This window comes from Bos javanicus, chromosome X, assembly GCF_032452875.1.
Source record: "Bos javanicus breed banteng chromosome X, ARS-OSU_banteng_1.0, whole genome shotgun sequence".
NCBI classification, from domain to species: Eukaryota; Metazoa; Chordata; class Mammalia; order Artiodactyla; family Bovidae; genus Bos; species Bos javanicus.
The window spans coordinates 132,137,439-132,144,442 of NC_083897.1; the positions used below are offsets into that span (position 1 = coordinate 132,137,439).

General features: G+C 42.7%; 1 pseudogene; it reads right to left on the minus strand.

Moving 5' to 3' along the window:
- Window positions 1-3,938: 3,938 nt before the first annotated feature.
- On the minus strand, window positions 3,939-5,192 carry LOC133242907 (E3 ubiquitin-protein ligase makorin-1-like; annotated as a pseudogene).
- Window positions 5,193-7,004: the final 1,812 nt, after the last annotated feature.

Sequence of the window (7,004 nt, forward strand, 5' to 3'; positions counted from 1 at the left end):
CTTACTTTGTAAGAAAAGTCACTGTTTTTAAAGTTTATACTCCATTTATAGATATTATAAAATATTGGCTATATTCTCTGTGTTGTACAGTATATCCTTGTAGCTTATTTATTTTATGCATAATAGTTTGTACCTCTTAATCTCCGCTTCTGTTTTGCCCCTCCCATCTTCCCTCACCTTAATGGTAACCACTAGTTTTCTGTATCTGTGAGTTTGTTTATTTTTTTTTTGTACTGACTAGTTTTATTTTTTAGATTCCACATATGTGTTATCATACAGTATTTGTCATTCTCTCACTTATTTCACTTAGCATAATACTCTTCAAGTCTACCCACGTTGTTGCATATTGCAAAATTTTATTCTTTTTTATGGCTGAGTAGTTGTTGGAAGAGGGTGTTTGCTATGACTAGTGCACTCTCTTGGCAAAATTCTTTTAGCCTTTGCCCTGCATTTTGTACTCCAAGGCCAATTTTGCCTGTTACTCTGGGTATCTCTTGACTTCCTACTTTTGCATTCCAGTCCCCTATGATGAAAAGGACATCTCTTTTTGGTGTTAGTTCTATAAAGTCTTGTAGGTCTTCATAGAATCGTTCAACTTCAGCTTCTTTGGCATTAGTGGTTGGGGCATAGACTTGGATTACTATGATATTGAATGGTTTGCCTTGGAAGCGAACAGAGATCATTCTCTTGTTTTTGAGATTGCACCCAAGTACTGCTTTTTGGACTTTTTGTTGACTATGAGGACTAATCCATTTCTTCCAAGGGATTCTTGCCAATGGTAGTAGATATAATGGTCATCTGAATTAAATTCGTTCATTCTGGTCCATTTTAGTTCACCGATTCCTAAAATGTCAGTGTTCACTCTTGCCATCTCCTATTTGACCACTTCCAATTTACCTTGATTCATGGATGTAACATTTCACATTCCTGTTGTATTGTTCTTTACAGCATCAGACTTAGCTTCCATCACCAGTCACATACACAACTAGGCATTGTTTTCACTTTGGCTCAGCCTCTTCATTCCTTCTGGAGCTATTTCTCCACTCTTCTCCAGTAGCATATTGGGCACCTACCAACCTGGGTAGTTCATCTTTTAGTGTCATATCTTTTTGCCTTTTCATACTGTTCATGGGGTACCCAAGGCAAGAGCCTCCTGAGACATCTGTATGCAGGTCAAGAAGTAACAGTTAGAACCAGACATGGAACAATGGACTGGTTCCAAATTGGGAAAGGAGTATGCCAAGGCTGTATATTGTCACCTTGCTTATTTAACTTATATGCAGAGTATATCATGCGAAACTCCAGACTGGATGAAGCACAAGCTGGAATCAAGATTGCTGGGAGAAATATCAATACCCTCAGATACACAGATGATATCACCCTTATGGCAGAAAGTGAATAGGAACTAAACAGCCTCTTGATTAAAGTGAAACAGAAGAGTGAAAAGCCTGGCTTAAAACTCACCATTCAGAAAACTAAGATCATGGCATCTGGTCCCATTATTTCATGGCAAATAGTTGGGGAAACAATGGAAACAGTGACAGACTTTATTTTCTTGGGCTCCAAAATCACTTCAGATGGCAACTGCAGCCGTGAAATGAAAAGATGCTTGCTCCTTGGAAGAAAAGCTATGACAAACCTAGATAGCATACTAAAAAGCAGAGACATTATTTTACCAACAAAAGTCCATGTAGTCAAAGCTATGGTTTTTTCAGTAGTCAAGTATGGATGTGAGAGTTGGACCATAAAGAAAGCTGAGTGCCGAAGAATTGATGCTTTTGAATTGTGGTGTTGGAGAAGACTCTTGACAGTCCCTTGGACTTCAAGGAGATCAAATCAGTCAATCCTAAAGGAAATCAGTCCTGAATATTCATTGGAAGGGCTGATGCTGAAGCTCCAATATTTTGGTCACCTGATGTGAAGAACTGACTCATAGGAAAAGACCGTGATGCCGGGAGAGATTGAAGGCAGGAGGAGAAAGGGACAGCAGAGGATGAGATGTTTGGATGTCATCACCGACTCAATGGACATGAGTTTGAGCAAGCTCTGGGAGTTCGTGATGGACAGGGAAGCCTGGCATGCTCAGTCCATGGGGTCACAAAGAATCGGACACAGCTGAGAGACTGAACTGAACTGAACTGAACTGATAGCTGAGTAGTATTCCATTGTGTATAAATATATATGTATATATATATATATATATATATATATATATCACATCTTTGTCCATTCATCTGTTGATGGACACTTAAAATGAAAGTGAAGTCGCTCAGTCGTGTCTGACTCTTATCGACCCCATGGACTGCAGCCTACCAGGCTCCTCCATCCATGGGATTTTCCAGGCAAGAGTACTGGAGTGGGGTGCCATTGCTGCTTCCATATCTTAGCAATTGTAAATAATGCTGCTATGAGCATTGGGGTTGCATGTATTTTTTGTGTGTGTTGGGAGGAGTTAAAAATTGTTTTATTTGGAAAAAGTGCATCTTAAAAAAGGGCAGCTGCAAAATACAGAGACCTCTGCAACAATCATTATTATTATTTTTTTTTTCCTTAAAGTGAAAAGAATGAGTGATATCCGAGGCATCAGAGCAGTAGATGGACACATCTGGGGCACCTCCAAGTTGTTTTCAGGAAAGAGAACAAAACACAAAGCTAAAAATTCCAATCAAGGAATTATTCTAACAATTTAACATTAGCTTATCTTATGAATTACCACTCTGTTTCCCCTTTTAGTGGAAAAGCCTGACTTACTATATTGCCAACCAATGACTCCACTACAGGAAACACCTTAGAACATAGTTTTGAATCACACTGTCTAGCTGCAAAACTCGGGGATGGAATGAGGCAAATACCCACCAAAAAGGAACACAAAAATCTGACAAGAAACCCCTCAAATGAGGACAAAGTTTTATCAAAATGTGCCTGGACTGAGAATTCTAGATCATACAACATTAAACACAACTGTGGACTCAAGCCCTAGGTTGTATTAACACATGGGATAACCATATAGTTTGCACTTCTGTGGCTAAGCCGATTTCTCTATTTATACAGACAGAGCTAGCATTGCTCTATTAACAGCTACCAATAAACTGCTTTGTCCTTTAAGATCTATTTGCCACATGAGGCTGAAACCACTAAAATGAATTTTTTCACTAAGGCTACAAACACTGCATCTATGCAGGGATGGGAAGCTTGTCACGCACTCACACATCCAAAGTCCATCTGCCTTGGGGAGTCAGCTTCCAACTCTGCATTATTTTCTTCCACTCCCATCTTACATGTGTTCTTTCACAATTTTCCTATCACGCTAAACACAGTAAAAATCTCTAATACATTCACATCTGGTTCTGGTTACCCAGTAGTATTACTTGTGTGCAATGAAACGAGACCAAAAACCACAGGACGAGTGCACAGGGAGGGGGATGACAGGATAGGGACCAGACAGAAAACACAGATGTGCAGAGTTCACCAGAAACCAAGTACCCACCTCCCAAGTCTAGAGCAGAAGGAGGCTACAGTTCAGTTCCTTCACCTATCACCCCGATTCCTGGACCCCCAAAGCAGGAGCCAGTGCTGTTACTTCTGAACCCAGGGTCCTCAAAAATGAGTCCTGGAAATCCAGAAATGCTCCCCTCAAACTGTGTGAATCTGGTGGAAAACATGAAGTGACAAACCTACACTAACTGTCTGACAGTTAAATTCATGTTACAAAAAAACGAACTTTCAGATTTATTTTTGTAACTTTTTTAAACAGAGAAAACAAAATACTTCTTGGGGAAAGGTGGGGGGTTGAGAAGACAGGCCCTGGGTAAAAATGATTACGACAGTACCTGGAGTTGAGAGGCCTGCCTAGGAGAGCAGCCCAGGCATGGCCGCTGCCCCTGAGGCCTGCTGCAGTCTGAGGCTCAGCAGACCAGTTCATGTGCCCCGCCGAGCTGCTATAGATCCAAGTCATAAAAATCTTCCAGCTCATCATGAAACAAGTCCCACTCGTCTTCAGAGTCTGTCAGGTTGTCGCCCCCACCTGCAGCCAAAAGCATGAGCAACATCTCACCCAGCTCAAAGGTGACAACCTCCTCTTTGTCGTCAAGAGGGTTGCCATTGTCTCGGTCCTCTATGAGCTCCCAGAAGTGGTTCCTTCATTGGGCCTGGTATCTGCTTGACATTCCCACTTTCTGTCTCTATGGCTCCTCTTGACGGCCATCAGGGTATGCATGCTTGTAAAAACAGTTCCCTCCAAATAGGCAGCTCCCATGGCCTTCATCAAAATACCTGCAGGCCTTGTTGCTCATTGCCTTTTTGTATTTCTGAATGAGTTTCTGCTTCTCTTTTTTTCTCCTCCACCCAGTACTCACTTGGAATGACAAAGTTAGATATGCTCTGGCATTCTAGGCAGGACTTTATCATCTTGCTCTCAAATTGCTTAGCACTCCTCCAGTTGCAAATACACTTGAGACAGTAGATGTGGTTGCAGTTGGAGAGGATCCCAAAGTGGTGCTTGCTGGGGTTGGCTTTCTCGTAGACTACCTCCATGCAGATGCCACACACCATGTCCTTGCTGCGTTGCACTGTGAATGAGAGCTCCATGTCCTTCTTATGGGTCTTAATGCAGGATTTTATATGCTGTGACTTCTGGGCGGCATCCACAGGATAGAGGACCTGCAGCCCACACATGTCACATGCGTCTCCATGCAGATCCATGCAGTACTCCCCATAGCGGCACTCCCCCACTGTGGCATAGGGGCAGAACTGCTTCTTAGTGTTCACTGTACTTTGCTCCCTCTCCAAGTCTTCCTTGGTCACTGAGCCCTGCAGGGGGCCTTCGGTGGAGGAAGGGGTAATCTGGCCACAGTAGGGCTGCCCTGGAACAAACTTCATGGCATTAATGGTCTTCTGAACCGGCTCCTACAGTTGCAAAGTTTGAATTTCTTGACTCAGCCTCGCCCATATTCATTTCAACAGTCGGTCCAACTGATGAGAGACTTGAGGAAGCAGCAAGAGATGGCTTTTCAGTTAGATCTGTAGCAGTTGCTTCTTCCTGTTTCAGTGGCTTGCTATGTTCACATCTGCAGCGGTCTCCATAAATACAGTACCCTCGCTGAAAATACTTGCACACTACACCATATGGACCGTCAAGAGAGGTCATGTGTGTAGCGACAGTTGTCTCCTTCCTTACAAACCCCGTGCATGAAATACTGTCTTGGTTTCTGGTTTGTTTTTCGTGCCTTGTGTCTCTCAGTCTTCACAATGATATCCCTTCTTGCTAACCCATCTCTACATCTCTTAGTGTTCCTCCTTTCCATCGAGTCCAAGTTCAATCTGCTTGCTGATGACAGGCCAATAAACTGAGAGATGAGATGTTGAGGTCAGGAACAGGAAAGCCAGCAGACCGAGGTGATAGCAGACTAGGTCTCTGAAACACCATCCTGCATGTATCTTTTTGAGTTAGTGTTTTTGTTTCTCTAGGGTATATACCCAGGAGTGGAATTGCTGGGTCATGTGGCAGATTTAGTTTTTTGAGAAGTGTCCATACTGTTTTTCACAATGGCTGTACCAATTTACATTCTCCCCAACAGTGCATGAGGGTTAGGGTTATCCACATCGTCACCAACATTTGTTATTCGTATTCTTTTTGATGATAGACATTCTAACAGGTGTGAAGCAATATCTCATTTTGGTTTTAATTTTCATTTCTCTGATAATTAATAGTGATATGGATCTTTTCATGTACCTGTTGGCCATCTATGTCTTCTTTGGAAAAATGTCTATTCAGAAATTTTGTACATTTTTTAATTGGGTCACTTATTTTTTTGATATTGACTTGTGTGAGCTGTTTTGTATATTTTGGATGTTGGTCCTTTATCAGTCATATAGTTACCAAATACTTTCTCCCATTCAGTATGTTGTCTTTTTATTTTGTTGATGGTTTCCTTTGCTGTGCAAGAGCTTTTAAGTCTAATTAGGTCCCATTTGTTTATTTTTTGCTTTTATTTCCTTTGCTTTAGGAGATAGATCCAAAAAAATTTGCTATGATTTGTGCATATTAATGGCGGTGCCATTTTGTTTGTAATGACCACGGAGCCTGGTAGGCTACCGTCCATGGGTCAGACACGACTGAGCAACTGCACTTTCACTTTCACTGGAATGTGTTGGCTTTTAAAATAGTGTAAGCATTTTATATATAGGTAAAAAACGCAGATCAAATGTTCATACAGATCAACTTGAAAATCATTGCTTTGGGACTTCCCTGGTGACCCAGTGGCTAAGACTCCATGCTCCCAATGCAGGGTGCCTCGGTTCGATCCCTGGTCAGGGAACTAAGATCCCATATGCCACAAGTACGACCTGGTACAGCCGAATAAATTCTGTGAACACAGGGTCTTACTCCCAGGGTCCTAGTCACTGAGGTCAGAGGAGGTCCAAGCTGCAACCACAAGTTTTTGTGCCCCTGGGCCTGGGATACTTCCTGAAGAGAAGCCAGAATGCCAGAGTACAGTTTCAAAAGGACCAGGAAGCTGGAAGCCAGAGACCACTCCCAAAGGAAAAGCCTCTTGTCTCAAAAGGAGAAAGGAAGACAATGAGTACCTGTCTGCTATGGTCTCAGTCTCTGTGTCCACGTGCGTGCTAAGTCACTCCAGTCATGTCCGACTCTCTGCAACCCCATGTACTGTAGCCTGCTAGGCTTGTCTGTCCATGGGGATTCTGCAGGCAAGAATACTGGAGTGGGTTGCCATGCCCGCTTCCAGGGGATCTTCCCAACCCAGGGATCCAACCCTTGTCTCTTATGTCTCCTGCACTGACAGGCAAGTTATTTAATACTACTAGTGCTACCTGCCCCCCACCCCACCACCATATAATGGAAGCCATAACCATCAATGTGATGGTATTAGGAGGTGGGGCCTTTGGGAAGAGCAAAGCCCTTATGAATGAGATTAGTGCCTTTATAAAAGAGGCTGCAGAAAACCCCCTTGCCTCTTCCAACTTGTGAAGACATAAAGAGAAGA